At 34.5% G+C, this 18,864-nt stretch overlaps 1 long non-coding RNA gene across 4 annotated transcripts; it reads right to left on the bottom strand.

Moving 5' to 3' along the window:
• Nucleotides 1-2,739: 2,739 nt before the first annotated feature.
• Nucleotides 2,740-18,863, bottom strand: LOC118149879 (uncharacterized). 4 transcript variants are annotated; one of them, XR_013530677.1, is made up of 5 exons: nt 15,849-18,863; nt 13,396-14,758; nt 8,130-10,780; nt 7,261-7,314; nt 2,740-3,127 (listed from the first exon to the last, which is right to left on the bottom strand). It is a non-coding gene; the product is annotated as an uncharacterized LOC118149879 (long non-coding RNA). The 4 variants fall into 4 exon arrangements; XR_004737610.3 differs by having other exon boundaries at nt 7,261-10,780; nt 15,849-16,082; nt 18,387-18,863; XR_013530676.1 differs by having other exon boundaries at nt 7,261-10,780.
• Between the last annotated feature and the right edge of the window lies 1 nt (nt 18,864).

Here is an 18,864-nt window from a genome sequence, read left to right as displayed (position 1 = left end):
GGGATTATGTGACTCAATTCCTCATATTTAATTATAAATATCCACACAGATACATACACACACACACACACACACACACACACACACATATATATATATATACTTGGTCCCATTTCTCTGGAAAACCCTGGAAAATATAAAGGAATCATTTTTTCAATTTATTTGCTGGGGAAACTGAAGTAATTAGCTGCTAGAAAGGATCAGTGTACTCAAAGCAATTTGAGTCACTGACATAGGGAAGTAACTTGGTGTCTCTCTTTGTACTTAACCTCCTCATGATATCATATCTGTTTAGATGTCTAACCATTGACTCAGACTGCAAGTTCTAAACACCAGAGCCCTATTTTACTATTTTTCTCCTGAAGCTTAGAGGTGGGCCCAGTACATAGTAGGGGCTTCTTAATAATTTGGAAAACACTAAAAAGAAAAAGACCCACATATATTAGCAATATTCTTTTATTTTTTTAGTGAGTTTTATGCAAAAATACCAAATCACTCTAAAACTACATCTCTCATTTAAAAGTCAGCAAACATATTAGGTAATGTATCTTAAGATATTTATTTGTTAGATTTATAAGCAAATATTTTAAATAAGAAATTTATTTTATCAAGGTCATGTCGTTATTATGTTTTCCTTTTATTTTCTGTGTTTTGCCCATCTTTATTTTTATATCTTTCATGTTTTGTAGTTAAGGTGTTTTTCTATTCTTATTAGTTAGTTTGTTTGTTTGTCTTCTCTTTCTTGAAACAGAGTCTCGCTCTTTCTCCAGGCTGGAGAGCAGTGGTACAATCTCGGCTTACTGCAACATCTGCCCCCCAGCTTCAAGCGATTCTCCTGCCTCAGCCTGCCGAGTAGCTAGGACTACAGGCAGGCGCCACCTGCCCAGCTAATTTTTCTATTTTCGGTAGAGATGGGATTTCACCATGTTGGCCAAGATGGTCTCAATCTCTTAACTTCGTGATCAGCGCACCTTGGACTCCCGAAGTGCTGGGATTACGGGCATGAAGCACTGCTCCTGTCCAGTTATGGTGTTTTAAAGACAAACAATTATGCTGGAGTGAAAAAATATGATTTAGTAGCTATATAAAATTCAGTCAGTTTCATCATATTTTTTTTTACTGACCAACATGGCTGAAAAAAGCAATTAGATAAAATAATATTAAGAAGATAAAAAGAAATACAACATTGACACATTACTCGAAAATAGGATCTGGGTTTTGTTAACATGCACACGCAGATATATTTATATCTTAAATTTCCTTTTGAACATATTCATATTTCCTAGGTAGAAGATTATATAGAAGAAATTAGGTCATCATCAGCTCTGTTTATACTTTCTATGCACAAAAGGGAATGCAGCTCTAAGTTTCTCCTCAATTAGGTGGGGGCTATATGAAGCAGAATTTATAAAAATGATAAAGTGATCTGTATAGCATCTTTGCCTTTACTTTCAAACATCTCTTTTTATGCTCCGTCATTTCATTGTCCCATGCTTGGAAGCTATGGATGAAAGATTCTGGATTCCCCAATGGAAAGAGAAAGGTCACCTTGAGCCACTACTTGTAGAAGGACAATTCTGCCTGTTCATGTTGGGTATTCTATATTATGATAGTGATGGCTGAAGAAAGTCATTGCATAGAGACAACAAGGTGAATTGAGAGCATAAATTAGAAGCAGAAATTGGAAATGGGAAAGGAGATGAAAATTATACCTCTGTACTTAATATGAATCAGACTCTGTATTGTGAATAAATCACCGAGTCTCTGGCAGATTTCCTCTTATAAAGTTGTGTCTCCATAATAAAAATTTATCTAGTGAAAATATAGAAAACAAGTCCAAAAATGAAAAATGAGAGAATAAATGTGAAATGAATAGATAACAGACCACATGATGAAATATTATTGAATGGTAGCAATTTTAGTTCTTGTACGAAGTGCTGATTAGCTCCAAATTTCTGAACGGATTACTGATACATGTATAGGTCTTTGATCACCAGGTACATAAAACTGTGATACAGGAAGTAGATGTTAATAGCTAGCTACCCTTCAAATACTGGATACAGTACAAACTACTCTTAATCTTTTGAAGCACTTTGTACAGTTTTAAATATATTATAGAATATAATTCTCCTGAGTTTTTTAATAAAATTGGGAATACAGACTTTAGCTGGTCCCACAGCAACCAGACTTGCATATTTCAGATACTATCCACTGCACTTTAGAATTCCTCAAAATACATAATTAAAAATGCAAAATGCCTATCATGACATTATGTAGGTATACAGCATAAATGAACATAAATCTGAAATAGGAATTCACTCCTTCTTTCTTATGAGTTTAACTAATTATGTTAATCAAACATTAAATGTTTTACGATATAGGACATGAATCTAGATGTTAAAATGTTCAAGTCATAGTTGAGATTATGAAATGATCCAACAACAATGTAAATGCACATCAAGCAAGTTTTCATGAAAACAGCAATAAAAATGTGTACTCATTCATACTAATAAACAATTTGTAAATATTATTTTATATATTATTCAAATTATACAATCTATAATTACAAAAATAATGTATCATATTAATCATGTAAAATACTTTGATGTAACATTATTTTATAGGTTTTTCTATTATCTATTTAAAATATTTTATCAATAATCTCTCATTTTCAAAGTAAAAAGTTATTAAATTATATTAATTTAATAATTTATTATTAAGAAGATTACAATGGTCACTATGAAGTCAGATTATATTTTTATGAGTGTTTTGTGTGTGTGTGTGTGTGTGTGTATGTGTGTGTGTATGTGTGAATGAAAAATGCATGTGATCCTAGAGTTGGCTTGAGAAACAAGTTGTCTTGTTTTGTACTTATCTTCGTGAACTGTTATTCTAAATTTATTGAGTCAGTTCTATCATAAGATACTTTGATGAGTACATTAGTCTGTTATCAGATTGCTATAAAGGCATGCCTGAATCTGGGTAATTTCTAAAGAAAAGAGACTTAATTGACTCACAGTTCCACAGACTGTACAGGAAGCATGGCTGGGGAGGACTCAGGAAACTTACAGTCATGGTAGAAGGTGAAGAGGAAGCAAACGTGTTTTCACTGTCTTCACATGGCCACCTGGAGAGAGAGAGACAGGAGTGCTACACACTTTCAAACAATCAGATCTCCTGAGAACTCTACCATGAGACAGCACTAAGGGAATGGTGCTAAACTGTTAGTAACCACTCCCATATTTTAATAACTTCTCACCATTCCCAATATCCAAAATTGAGAATTACAATGCCACATGAGATTTGGGTGGGGACACAGAGCCAGCCCATATTAATGAGTAAAAAGACTAAGATATTGAGAAAAGGTGAGCAACCTAGTACAATAGAAAGACATGAATGTCTACACTAGATTGCACACTTGATCTTGTGGGTGTCTCATACATACATTCAAAACAACTGACATAGAACACCTCCTGCAGTCCCGCAAAACACTGGATCTAATTTAAATTCATATGGCCACCTGCTACTACTGTTTTGTTTTTATGTACTGTAATGACTAGATAAAGCATGAAGCAGAGCTTGATAACACTCAATGGTGGGGGAGTGGATGTTTTCTTTGTAATTGCTTTTGTTATTTTTTCTTATTAAAGATAAATCCATCAAATCCCAAAAAGCATTAATATTTCTTATTAACTGAGAATCTAAAAAGGAGAAAAAAAAACAAATGCGAGAATATAAATTTTAATTATTTTATTTATTTATTTATTTTTTTGAGATGGAGTTTCACTCTTGTTACCTAGGCTGGAGTGCAATGGCGCGATCTTGGCTCACAACAATCTCTGCCTCCTGGGTTCAGGCAATTCTCCTGCCTCAGCCTCCTGAGTAGCCGGGATTACAGGCACGCGCCACCATGCCCAGCTAATTTTTTGTATTTTTAGTAGAGACGGGATTTCACCATGTTGATCAGGATGGTCTCGATCTCTTAACCTCGGGATCCACTCGCCTCGGCCTCCCAAAGTGCTGGGATTACAGGCTTGAGCCACCGTGCCCGGCCAGTTTTTACTCATCATTGCTAGACTGGGAAGTAGGCTAAATAAATTACAAGATATTCTTTTGGTGGAGTGCTGGCACTGAGTATAGGACTCTCTGGTTTGATGGATTCTATAGCACTGCACAGCTTTGATTGGTTTTTAATCACTTAGAATAATTTATAACTGTCTCTGGTCAAAATAGAATAATTCTATTGTGATGAAAATCATCCTTGTCAATACAATGTATTTAATTTTTTCGCTGTGGAGATTGTTTTTCATTGTATTGAAAACGTTGTCCAAAAATATATGTATATATGCCAATAATAGAATAGTATAGTATCCTAATCAAGTTTTATAAGTATATATATTATATATATATATATAATATATATATACACACACACACTTTATCTAAAAATACTAGATATGTGGGTGTGTATATGTATATATACATATACATATACACACACGTATCTAGTATATATATATATATATCTAGTGTGTGTGTATATATGTATATGTATATACCCATATATACATATATATACACACACATATACTAGATACGTGTGTGTATATATATGTATATGTATATATATGCATATATATATATATACACACACACACACACACACACACACATACTATATCTAATAACCTGTTTTTAATTTAGGTTTTCTTCAGCTATGAATGTTTGATGCTCACAAAATAGAAAAGACTTAGAAGAAAACAGTGCCGATCAAACAGTGTTGATCAATAAGTTACTTTAGCTTATTACTCTACAAAATGATAACTTTTGTATGTTGTTATTTAGAAATGATATAAAATATTTCTCCACATGTTTTCAAGTGAACAATGTGATGGGATGACAACACTTTAATTAACTTGGGATTTGACTGTTTCATCATCCAATGCTTGCCAAAGCTTCTACATGAACGCATTCCCTTATATGCGATGCCTATTAACTTTGCATTTTCCAGATATCTTGACAGGACGAAATTAAAAATGGAACTTTCTAAAGGTTAGTTAATTACAAATAATAAATTACGTTATGCAAATGTGGGATCTCCAAAAATGATCTAATTCTCCAACAACCCATACTGAGCTGGTGAATTAAAACTTACCTTTTATTTACAGTGTTAAATTTTCAATCAAAGTGAAGGTTACTCAATATAAGGACATGTAAGTTTCTGCATGTATTTGGTCTTTTCCCTTCGAAGGAAACTAGGGTTCTAATTTTAGTCTTCTGAGGTATCTCTTTAGAGATTTAATTCAAGCATATTTTTTAACTCTGAATAAAATAATTTCAGTGTTCAATCTAAGGCTCAGGAGCAGATCTGGCACTCAGGATTTTTATTAACTCATTCACTCCACAATCTTTCTCACTGTTATTTACACAATCTGATACACTTTGCTTCATTCTAATTCTGATTCTATTTCATTTAGCACAAAAGTGATAGAAAAAATACCTAATAGAATATCTATCATCTATCTATCTAAGCCACATTTTGAGTCCATGTGTTCCAGGAATATTTAATACAAATATGTTTATGTTACTATTTATATGAAAAATGATCCAAAGTCAATAATTTCATTTCCTCCACCTCTCTCTCTCCTACTCTCTCTTCCAGATTTATCCTCATTTCCTCTAGTCTGATACAATTCTAAAGGGGAGTGGAAATAATTTATGAGGAAGCCAAACCATTAAAATGACAATTATCAAAGCAAACAAACCCTATATAAATAGAGTAATAAAAATGCTAAACACCTTGAAATCTATGATCATAAAATTATTGTGGTCTAATATTTTAAAATCTGAACTCTCCAGCAGGCTCAGTGACACTTTCACCTCACAATCACCAAGATAAGAAAATATGGGGATAGAATCCTCACTGTTAAATTGACCCCAGTGCTTCCCCTAATCAAACTTTATGCACGATAAAGGATGATGCCTTCACCTTAGAGTGATCAACTCTTAGTCTGTTTTCAAGGATTCATTATGTTCTAAAGTAAATATACGGCCTTTAATTTTTTTAAAAAATTACTGCAGAATCAAAATTATGAAAAGTCAAGCACGTATACCAACTACCCATACACAGCTTAGATATCCTTATGAATTCTACAACTCTTCTTGGGACTGTGTTTTTAGAAGTCATGGCCTTTCTGTATTATGATTTTTTAAATTTTATATTATGAACTTACAAGTATAATCATCCTTACTGTATTTAATTTTTGTGCTGTAATTCTGTCACATAATTATTTAATAGTTTCCTTTATGAATGCAATTATGACATTGATTTTTGTCAAAACATAGAATTTAATATCTAAAAAAGCACAAAGCCAGAGAAAAGTTACAAAGTCAGATTTTTAGTCATTTCTTTGTAGAGCTAAACAACTAACTTTAAGAAATGAAAGAGTGGAAAGCTTCTGCTGTTTTCCTCATTATCCCTTTACCAGTATGTAGGTTACCCTGACACAGCCATTTCCTTTTCCCCAGGATATTAATTATGTCACACCTCCATTGTGTAGGTTATCTCTCAATTGTCTCCTTTTTAGCTACCATGTGTTTTCTGAAAATATTTTACTCTTCCCTTTTTTTGGGTATTGCTTCTTATTTTTTGCTCTCTCCCTCACCCAGCTTACTTTATTTGTATGTTTCATAATTTTACATGTCTTTTGGATTGATAATCCCACCGTTGAAATGTATCTAAATTCAAACGTTCCGCTGTCATCACAGCCATGTTTTCCCTAACCTATCCAGATGCATTCAAAACAAACCTCAAGCAAGTACTATCAGATATTGAATGACAGATGTTACACTATTTATTCTTAAAGCCCTTTAGATTTACCTCATAAGCTCTTTTTTATAGGAGAAAAAACTTCTTTCAAAGAGTCTAAGTCTTAAAAGTTAAGTGGGGATCTCTATCTCAGTTGTATTTGATTCTTGTCTCCAGATCATTTTATTGAAACAAGCTTCATACACTTACTCTGAATAACTAACTGAAAGTCACAGATCTTTGTATTCTTAACAGGTCTCATGTGTTCTACTTGTACAGGTATTCCCTTTATATTTTAGTAGAGTGATCTATGAAGATGAATTAAGTATTTTTGCAGAGTTCTCTAGTTACCTCAGTTTCAACTCTTTCTCCTAGATGTTAGATGTTTACTCAAAATTCTTCAACATATATATAAAATTTTTGCACCTATTAAGAGTCAATAGGATATATACCTCAGAGTAAAGCAGAGTATGACTGATTCAGCTCCAATTTTGGCATATATACTCCTAAAGTGAGCATAGTAAATAAAGAGTTATTAAAGAAATATCCAAAGGAACAAAACCAGTGGATCTTGCAATCTTGTAATGGCTCAATTCCCTAAACCCAGCTGATGGGCTTAGAGATTCTTTATATAAATAGCTTTACAGCAATTTATGCACTGCTATATAGATATGCCAGGCCTCTGAGCTAGTAATAAAACTACTACCAGAGGAATAATTAGAATAGGAGGTCGCAGACACAGGCGATCTGAAAGTAAATACTTAATATCTCTGGAATTTAGTATTTAACAGCAACTACTAAAAGTTATCAGTATGCACTGGGTTTTATGCTTAAGTTTTCAGGAAGCACTGGTTTTTATGCTTAAATAATATCATAATTGTATTACAATCATGGGTTTGCATCACTATCTCTTTCAATATGCAGTAGGCTCCGTTGTAATCACCGACTTACTTCAATGTGTTAGACTTCAATGTCTAACACAACAACTAGTAAACCATAGTTGATAAATTAAAGTTTTGATGAAATTCACAACTAACTAAACCATGAGTAGCCCCTCTTTTGAATTAGCTCATCTGGTTATCGTGTTCTAGTCTTCAACTAATATTAACCTGTTTTTTTTTTTTTTGTTTTTGATACAGAGTTTTATTCTGTTGCCAAGCACCAGGCTGGACTACAGTGGTGGAATCTCGGCTCACTGCAATCTCTGCCTCCCAGATTCAAGTGATTCTCCTGCCTCAGCCTCCTGAATAGCTGGGACTACAAGCTTGCGCCACCATGCCCGGCAAACTTTTGTATTTTTTAGTAGAGACGGGGGTTTCACCGTGTTGGCCAGGATGGTCTTGATCTCTTGACCTTGTGATCCACCAGCCTCAGCCTCCCAAAGTGCTGGGATAACAGGTGTGAGCCACCGCGCCCGGCCAGCTTGCTTATTTTTTAAGGTCCAAACTGTTTTTTCTTCCTCCCCTGAAAATCTTTTGGAAAAAGGAAAAAAACTCCACTAAATTTTCTTTTCACTTATTCATATTCTGTTCTGAAGCAAGTACAATCGTATAGTGTAAATCTTCAATTTTGTCTATAACATTCACCATTGTATTTTGATAAACTAGGATATTCTTTTTATTTAATGTACTTTGACAGTGCTAGCAAATAGCATATGTTCACTGAATCGTTCATGAGGTAATAAAAGTTTGATGACGGAGTGAGCCACAGTTATCCTCAAACTTTTCACTTAGACTCTTTTAAATCTTTTGAGTGTTGTAGCATCTGGCCTTATTATCAACAATAGATTCAAAAATGCACATAATTTGCAAATAATGTTTTACCATCCAATTAGAAACAGTCCTATACACAAGTACATCTGTAAAAATGCAAATGTTGATATCAGATATAACAACTATTTCTTTATGCCATTTTGCCTATAAAAGTCATTATTCTACTATATTGTCATTTAAATAATTTACTGTTTTAGTTTTTTAATAGCTTATTTTTGAGAAGTTTTAACATCACAGCAATTGAGCAAAAAGTGCAGAGATTCTCATATACTGTGTCCCCACAAATGTGCAGCCTCTTCCATTATCAACATCCCACAGCACCAGAGTGGTACATTTTGTTACAATCAATGAACCCACACTGACACTTCATTATCACCCAGAGTTCATAATGATGTTAGAGTTTACACTTGGTATTGTACCACCTATGAATCTAGACAAATGTATACTGTATGTATCCACCATAGTAGTATACAGAATGATTTCACTCTCCTAATAATCTTCTGTGCTCCACCTATTCATCCCCTGCCTTCACCAAACCATGGAAACCATGATCTTTTGAATGTCTCCTTAGTCTTGCCTTTTCCAGAATGTGAAATAGCTAAAAGTATACAGGAGAAAGCCTGTTCAGATTGGCTTCTATCACTCAGTAATACCCACTTAAGTTTCCTTCATGTATTTTCATGGCTTGGTAGTATTTTGAATATTGAATACATAAGCAAGTCCTTCATTTTTGGTGATATCACAAGTTATGTATCCATTCACCTATTGATGGGCATGCTGGTTGCTTCCAGGTTTTAGCAGTTATGATAAGGCATACAAATATCTGTGTGCACGTTTTTGTGTAGACATAATTTTTAAATTAATTTGCACACTGCTGATGGAGGGCAAATTGATACAACCACATTGGAATATTGTTTGCCTGTAACTTACGAACTTTTACATGATAAGCTATAAGTCAGCAATTCCACTCCTGCATACATATGCAACAGAGATGCATACCTATAAATGTTAAAAACATGTATTAAAATGTTCATAGAAGCATTACTAGTAATATCTCTAAAGTAGAAAGAACCCACATAATAACAGTAGAATGAATAAATGAATTAAACAAATACTAAACAGCGGTACTCTCCAATACAGTAGCCACTAGCCACATGTGACTACTGACCACTTGATCTGTTTGGCCCTTAATTTGTCAATACCACGCTGTCGTCATTTACTGTAGCTTTTCTGTTTGCCTTGGTATGCCTTCCAAATCTCTGAAATAAAATTTATAACTTGCATTTACTTGTGACACTTTGACTATACTGAATCTTTTTTTTTTTTTTTTTTTTTGAGACAGAGTCTCGCACTGTCACCTATGCTGGAGTGCAGTGGTGTGATCTCTGCTCACTGTAACATCCACCTCCCAGGTTTAAGCAATTCTCCTGCCTTAGCCTCCTGAGTGGCTGGGACTACAGGCACCTGCCACCCCGCCTGGCTAGCAGTTTTTGTGTTTTAAGTTTATATGGGGTTTCACCATGTTGGCCAGACTGGTTTTGAATGTCTGACCTCGTGATCCACCGGCCTTGGCCTTCCAAAGTGCTGGGATTACAAGATTTCACCATGCCTGGCCTATATTGAATCTTTTAAAGCTGACAAAACACACTTAGTAGATAGAGAAACTGAGGCTTTGAAAGGATAAGAGTGCCTCAGGGTGTCAGAATTGGTTTGTGTTGGAGTTAGCACTTGGACAAGGATCTAGCTTCCTCTGTCTCCCTGGCTTATGACCTTTCTCTGCCCTTCTTCCTGAAAGAAACTTTTCTGACAGTTGTTCACTCTCTTAGAGCCAGGGTAGCTCTGATATCAAAATGTAGTGCAAACATTAAGTACCTTGGTCCAGAAAAAGGTGTATGATGGTGTCAGTGAAAGGGAAAACTTTTTAGGAGATAGCTTTTCTATGTGAGATGAACTTCTTAATCTAGAAGGCATAAAAGCAAAACAAAACAAAAGCCTGGTGTCTCAGCTAACCAAAAAGACAATTTTATATTTTACATGGAAATTGCTTTTATGCAAGCACCTTTCCCTTAAATATAAAGTATATTTTTGTAACCGTGTCCTTTATGACTTACCATATCTAATTTGTCTGATGTCATGCCCTCAATCTGCAGAAATATTAACAGGTTTCTTCAGTAGAAAGTTTGCTCTGTTTTGAAAACAGCTGGAATGCAATATGTTTAGCTCGAATATTATTATTTGATGTTTTAAAATGTCCTAAACATTCAATATGGAAAAGTCTGTAAAATTTTGTAATCTTTGAAGACCAAATATGTATACTTTTTGACTTGCCCCTTGTATACATTAAATTAATTGCTTTATCTCAATCTTCTTAGTAATAATTTTAGCCTGTGTAAATATGTTCTTTTAAAAATTTATTGGCTTTTATTTTGCTTTAACATTATATATATACACACACACAACCATATACATATATATATAATACTGTATATTATATATATTTATATGTAGACACATACATACATATACATAGATATATGTCTATCTATATACAGACATATAAATCTTAAAGGATAAATATAACTTGAGTAACAATCTACTACTCCGTTATATCTCCCTTCTCTCTGGGATTCCTGGTGTGCCCCACTCTAAAGACAACAATCTTCATTCTCCTCAGGGAAACCATAGTTTTGGTTTTGGTGCTAATCATTCTCTTGTTTTTCTTTTCCTTTTTTTTTTTTTTTTTTTTGATGGATTCTCACTCTGTCGCCAGGCTGGAGTGCAGTGACGTGATCTCTGCTCACTGCAACCCCTGCCTCCCAGTTTCAATGGCTTCTCCTGCCTGAGCCTCCCAAGTAACTGGGATTGCAGGTGCCTGCCACCATGCCCAGTTAATTTTTGTATTTTTAATAGAGAGAGGGTTTTACCCTGTTGGTCAGGCTGGTCTCAAATGCCTGACTTTGTCATTTGCCTGCCTCAGCCTCCCAAAGTGCTGGGATTACAGGTGTGAGCCACCTCACCTGGTCTTGTTTTTATTTTCAATTTCATTGTTTATTCCTTAACAATGTTGTCTAATGCATAAATTTAGTGACTGAGAAATAAATTGTTTTGCTTATCAGTTAGTTCTAGTACATTGCTTTCAGCATAAGTGGAGGAAGGCCAAACTGATTTGTCAGTTGAATAATCATCCTGGACAATTCTTATGATAGAGCACTATATTGTCTTTGACATTTTGTTGAGGGACATTGCACAGTGAAGCGACTCCCATTCATATGTGCTTGGTTATATGAGACAAGATTTCCCAATGTTACATTAGTAAAAGCTGAAATCATGGAGAGACTTAGTGTTGAAACCTGTCTCATACTAACAGTAATTGACAGCCATATGGGACCAAATGAACTATTGAAAATTAGGAATCATTTACCTTTGTAAATGATGCACTGTTCTAATGTGTTTAGTAATTCATAGTCTATAATCACATATAAAGTTATGTAATATATTTATGTTATGATCAGTCTACATTTTAATAACTAAAATGATACCTCAAACCAAAATAATGTTTGGTTTCACAATACTAAATTCCTTATCGAGGCAAGAATTAAAAAAATAAAATTTCACTTTACATTAATAATTCACATATCTGGTAGCAAAACATTGAATAGTTATCAAAAATAATTATAATTATGTAATATTTTATAAAATTCTCTGAAAGAAGTAGAATGAAATTGTGAGCTCAAGAAGAAAAAAGGTCATTATAAATTTTCCAACTGTGAAAGAATACCCTTTTATTGTTATTTAAAATTAATTCTTGTGGTGTTTTGATATGCAATACCAAATCTTTTAATATGAATGATTACATGAATACATTATTTTATAATATTTACAATTATGTGAAAATTATACAATGTTTAACTTTTTAAGCTTAGAGCAGTTTATTTTAGAAAGAAACCATAAAAAGGCACAAGAAGGCACACAGCTTTAAAATATTTAAGGTGGACATGTGATTATGAAATTTGGCCTGATATGGTGGCTCATACCTGTAATTCCAGCACTTTGGGAGGCCAAGGCAGGCAGATCACCTGAGGTCAGGAGTTTGAGACCAGCCTGGACAACATGGTGAATCTCAGTTTCTACTAAAACTACAAAAAATTTATACAGACATGGTGGCAGGTGCCTGTAATCCCAGCACTCGGGAGGCTGCAGCAGGAGAATCCTTGTATCTGAGAGGTGGAGGTTGCAGTGAGCTGAGATTGTGCCATTGCACTCCAGATAAGACAACAAGAGCAAAACTCCTTCTCAAAAATCAAAATAAAATGAAATCTTAAGGCCGCTAATCTAATCCTAGGATTCAAATTTCACAAAAGTAAGTATCCTGTTTTCCATTAGTTTATTGAAGTTTTAAATTTTAAAGTCAATGTTTAAAAATGTGAGAAAGTCTTTTTCATACCCTAGTCTTAACTCCATAAACAATCTAACCAAGATTGGCATTAATTAAAGTCTGTTTCATGTGTCATTTCTTCTCATGATAGAAACAACTTGTTCCAAACATTTAGCTTAATCTTTTTTCTTGCAGTTTTCTGAGTCTTCTCAAATTAATGGCAAATTTCTTTATCTCCTCATAATTTTACATTCTAGTGGTTTTCAAATAATTTGGCATGGCCAAGCAATGGAAAATCTAGTAAAGATGACAAAACACTAGTTTCAGCTACTGGGGGCAACTTGCGAAAAAGCAAGAAAAATCTTGATTTCTGTGTTGAAATGTTACCCAAAAACGCTGAAATTCCATGCTCTTGACTCCCTCTCCTCATTCTCAGTTACCTGCTCAGGCTCCTGTCGTCGGCTACTCAAGGGTTCAGTTCTCACTTAATTGTGCAGTCTTGGAAGCATAGTCTCCTTCAAATCCAGTTGATTTTATTTTCACTAGGGCGAACAGAATTCAGCAGACATAGATCTCAGATGAAACACCTCCTCATTAAGAAAACTCTCAGGCCTCTGTCTGCTGAATTCCTGAAAAATAGTAAAATGTTAAGCTTTGCTCCAGGCCTTAAATGGAAGGAAACCTACATTGTCCTGTAGGCTTGAAGTACTACCAAAAGAAAACAACACCGTTATATAAGAAGCCCTCTGCATCTGCGGGTTCCACATCTGTGGATTCAACCAACTGCAGATGGAAAATACTTCGAAAAATAATGAATGATTGATTGCATCTGTACTGAACAAGTGCAGAGCTTTTGTTCTTGTTATTCCCTAAACAATGCAATATAATGACTATTTACATAACATTCATGCTATATCAGGTGTTATAAGTAATATACAGATGATTTAAAATATGCAGAGGAAGCACATAGCTTATATGCAAATATTACACTATTTTATAGCAAAGACTAAATATCAGTGGCTTTTGGTATCTGAAGGTGATATTGTGGGAACCAATCCCCTGAGTATACCAAGTGATGAGTATACCTGAAATCTAGGTCAGTATCCCTGGGGCACCTATAGTTATTGATGTTCCAAAATGGCAAATTATTTGTATTATTTTACATGCTAAGTGAGTGATAAGAAAACATAATTGATAAATGCTAAAGTTCCTATCTAATGTATGTTATTTTAAACATACTTAAACATTAAAAAAAATAGTGTTTCTCAATTCCTTTTATGAGTGCCATGCAAATACATTGCCAAATTTTAAAAGCTGGTGAAAAAGTTAAATCTATAAACCAATTTAAGTATGAATGAGATGAAAAAATTCTCATTCAAGGATTACAAAAATCATCTGTAGTTAAGTACCTAAAAAAAACAGAACACTCATCTAACAGAAAGATCTGATTTTCTAATAGGAAACCACAAATCAGAGATTTTTCGCAGTAGTGAGCTTAACTAACAATTGCCGTGATGCAAACAAATAAAGGGCAGAGAGAGGCTTTGCACATCCTGCTGACTCCACAGATTGTTTCTTCCCATGTTGGACACATGCTATGTTCCCACTGGACATATACTATCTGACCCAAATAAAAGCGATTTTAAAATGAGGATTATAGATCACCTACCTGGACAGGCTTCTTAAGTTATTTAATATCTTCTCTTTCTTTTAACCCCAGAGAGTTGTTTACTTACGTGACATTCTTCAAGGAGACATGTCCCATAAATTCATATAGTGTAAATTTGTTTATCGTAGACAATTCTAAAATAGAAAAATCAGTGCTCAAAGTATTCAAGAGATGAGGAATTTTCTCCTAACAAACTTTCTAAGACTGCTTATCTAGAGGTTCAGGTGTCATTTTTGCAAGACTAAAAGACTAGAACTCACCTCCTTCCCCCAGAGGATCCAATCCATAGTAATTGGGGGAGAAATGAATTATAGCCCAGTTGTTTTAATTCATTTCTTTCAGTTCATTCTTCCAGATTTGTCAGTATCTTGTTACCTATATTTTCTTTCAATAATGTTTGACTTAGATAATTTTCTGCAATAATTCACCCTGAAGAATTAACCACCTAATACCCCAACAACCACCAGCCTTTGAAACATCCAATGGAAGAAGAGATATTCCTCCCACAAAGCATTAGGGCATGACTCTATCTTTTCCTTCATCTAAATGTTTTTACGGGCTCAGCCGGGCATGGCGGCTCATGCCTGTAATCCCAGCACTTTGGGAGGCTGAGCAGGGAACTGTATTTTGTTTTGTGTTTTGATGTATAACCACCTAGCCCACTTTAATTCTTCCTTTAATTCCCACAGAGATTTTCATAACTAATTACTTTATACAGGGGTGATCTTTATTATTTATATATCTAGAGCTTAATTCTTAATTTTTATTTTTATCTTATTTTCTTTTAGACAGAGTCTCACTATGTCACCCAGGCTGGAGTGCAGCAGCACAGTCATAGCTCACTGCAGACTTAAACTCCGGGACTCAAGAGATCTTCTCACCTAAGCCTCCAAAGTAGCTGAGACTATAGTTGTAAGCCACCATACTTGGCTAATTTATTCTTGTTATTGTTACTTTGCAGAGCCAGGGTCTTGCTATGTTGACCAGGCTGGTCTTGAACTCCTGGGCTCAAGCAGTCAGCCCACTTTGGCCTCCCAAAGATGTGGGATTACAGACATGAGCAACCATGCCTGGCAGGCTTATTTTCTTGACCATAGAGCAAAGACCTGGCTTTAGCCCCAAAATCTGTAATTTCCAAATGTCACCCGTGAAGGCTGAAACCGACATCTTCTAAAGCTCAGTTTAGAGTTTTTAACTGCCTGTTGGTGGTAAATTTGTCCTTACCTCCTTCCATTAAGGTTTCACTGTTTGCATGGTGAATTGCAGTTGATTTCCAAAGAGCAACATGGCCAACATTCCTTTACTAATACAGAGAACCTGCTTAGCCTTGCCTGGGAGCAGTTCTAGTGCTTTGATAGCATTGAGGGCAGCCATGTTGTTATCTCACAGGACATCCTTTTCAAATTTACGAGTGATCTGCTGTGTTTGTGTTGTCCCCTTCTTACTTGAATGTTTTTCCTTTGGGCATACACAGAAGATGTGATCAGTATTTGTGGCTTCAGAATCTTCCGTTATCTTATGGTAGTTGGGACAATTTTGAAAAACTGCCAGTAACAAGGTAGCAAGTTGTCCTTCAGATAGATTTTAATGGATAGCTGCCTTAAGAGTTTTCAGGTTCAAAACCGAAGAGGCCCTCCTGAATCACGAAATTTACTTTCTGCCAGAAAATCAGGTTTGTTTCTCTTTTGCAGATACTGCTATTATCATCTGAGCAGCTGAATCATGATGTCGCAGAGGTGACCTATACCTCTGCCAATCTTAATCCTGTTTAGGCCCCACTCAAATTCGGATTTTGTTCTAACTTCAACAATTCAACACAGAGCTAATAGAATAACATGGTGCCTTTTCCTTATGAAAACATTAAAACTTAAGCTAAACTCTTCTTTGACCAACATCCACAATTTCATTCTCTCTCTCAAATAATCATAACGGTAAGTTTGGCATGTATATTTATATCCAGTAGGACGTGCCAAAGGCTTTGATGCAAATTGGTAGGGATAATTCTAACTAATGGAATTTGGAAAAATATGGTGTGGATTGAAAATTTGTAAGTCTACCTAAAAGCATAAACCATTCTGGCAACATTTCAAATTTAAAAATTCTGTTTTTAGTAAAATTTTAAAATGTAAACATTTCTGAAAGACTTGACACTATTCCCTTAGCCTCATAGTTTGGCTAATTCTATTTAATGGCCCACATAGCAAATTCAATTTTACCTTCCTACCTAGTACTATACTAAATTATTCACATAAGTTGTATATGAAGGAAAATGCCAATTCCTAAGGCGCCTGGTGGAAGTTGAGGCCAGTATGCAAATATTCTTAAATAGCTGCATCATGCATACCAAATAAAATGTATTTTATAAGGCTGCAGGGTCCTCTTAAATAAATAGATCTGTTAAGCTAATAAAACATTGGTACAATAAAATAATCTATTTAACAGATTTCTGGTGTGTTTTGCTAAATTGCCTTGACAAATTTGCAATCATAGGGCTTGGAGTTTTCTAAAACTTAATGATTTGAGTCATCATCAGGGATATTTAAATTTTAATGTTCTTTTTAAGCAAAGACTCTCCAAATGTGAGAATGTTTTTTGCTTTAAAATAAAGTTTGACTACAGAGTTTGACTGTTCAAATCGCATTTGGAGACGGTTGGTCATTTATGTCATACTCATTAACTTGGCAGTATGGATATTGGGTGAGAAATTACGTTTTATTAAATAGAAAGTTTTGATCAATTAGTTCAACCAGTTAGTTTCATTTGTTATGATCCAGTTGTAAAATTAGAAATATTCATTTTCTACATTTATATTACAAGATTAAAAAACATAATGTTAATTGTTAAGTAATGTGTTTTGGCTATCAAAGGCTTTTGTTTGTCTTCTGCCAAGAGTCCAAAATGAAAGAGAAAAGCAATTTTGTACATTCTGCTTTACTGATATCTTTCCAAAACCACTGTTCCTTGAAATACGATTTTTAGCAAATGGTAACTGTAGGATTTTCTTGAAATGGCAACATGCAAGTTTGTATTTTAGGAAAATATTTAAAAATAATACTTAATTTGTGGCAATGTCCTTAATTAAGTCTTAATAAATTATGAGTACTATTGTTTATTTGTTTGTGAACAGAAAACTTGACGTTGTCCTATATCTTTTTTAAGATGTCTGTAAAAGAAGAATAAAATTAAGTACCACAAATTCTTTAGTCCATTTGACTCACTTCATTATGACTTTTGGCACAGAGATATGGCTAGATTTATACTGGTTTTACACACAATTTTTATTGGATTGTTGGTTTTCCACTTATGATTTGGTTAGTAGAGTTGAGCAGGTGTTAAATCTTAAATATTCTTGCTTTCTTTATTTTCCCTCTAATCTTGAGAGGTTATGTTCAAATAGCCTTTCTTTCTTTAATGTTATTTTTCTTCCTATCAAATTGATCAAAGGTTTTTGAATCAGGAATTTCTGGTTATACATGATAAACTAAACACATGTATACTTTAGTAATTATGCTCAAATAACAAGAAGTGAAAAAAAAAGAAAGCTATACATTTAGACCAAATTGTCTAGGTCATATGGTTTGGCTGTATGCCCACCCAACCCTCACCTTAAATTTTAATAATCAACATGTGTCAAGAGTAGGACCAGGTGGAGATAATTGAATCATGGGGAGGTTTCCCTCATACTGTTCTTTTGATGGTGAATAAGTCTCCTGAAATCTGATGGTTTTATAAATGAGAGTTCCCCTGCACAAGCTCTCTTACCAGACACCATGTAAGATGTGACTAGGAGCAGTACAGTTCTTTTACTTCCTCAGTTCGGCAAGTTCCAGGTTCTTGTTCTGCAGCCCAGAGGAATAAGGTATGTGGACACTGGAGAGTGAGTAGGTAGAACAGAATTTTACTGAGCAGCAGAAAGGTCTCAACAGGGAGAGGGGACCTGAAAGCAGGTTGCCATTTGTAAGGCTAAGTCCAGGATTTAGGGCTTAGAATAAGGGAATACATGCAGATTGGTCCATGGATGGGCTTGGAAAAGGCTCCATCCGATTACTTAAAAGGCATCATTCAGGAGGATTCAACTGACAAAGGGTAAGATGGGAATGGAAGTTCTCCTGTCGCTATAAAAATCTATCAGAAAGAAGAACAAATATACTATAAAATACACATATAAGTATTACAATATATAAATATTTCTGTTTAATATAATATAAAAACATGTAGAAATATAATATATAATTGTGTC

Source organism: Callithrix jacchus, chromosome 21 (genome assembly GCF_049354715.1).
Source record: "Callithrix jacchus isolate 240 chromosome 21, calJac240_pri, whole genome shotgun sequence".
Lineage (NCBI taxonomy): Eukaryota > Metazoa > Chordata > Mammalia > Primates > Cebidae > Callithrix > Callithrix jacchus.
Note: the sequence above shows the minus strand (reverse complement) of the source record. Positions and strands in the feature narration are given on the sequence as shown.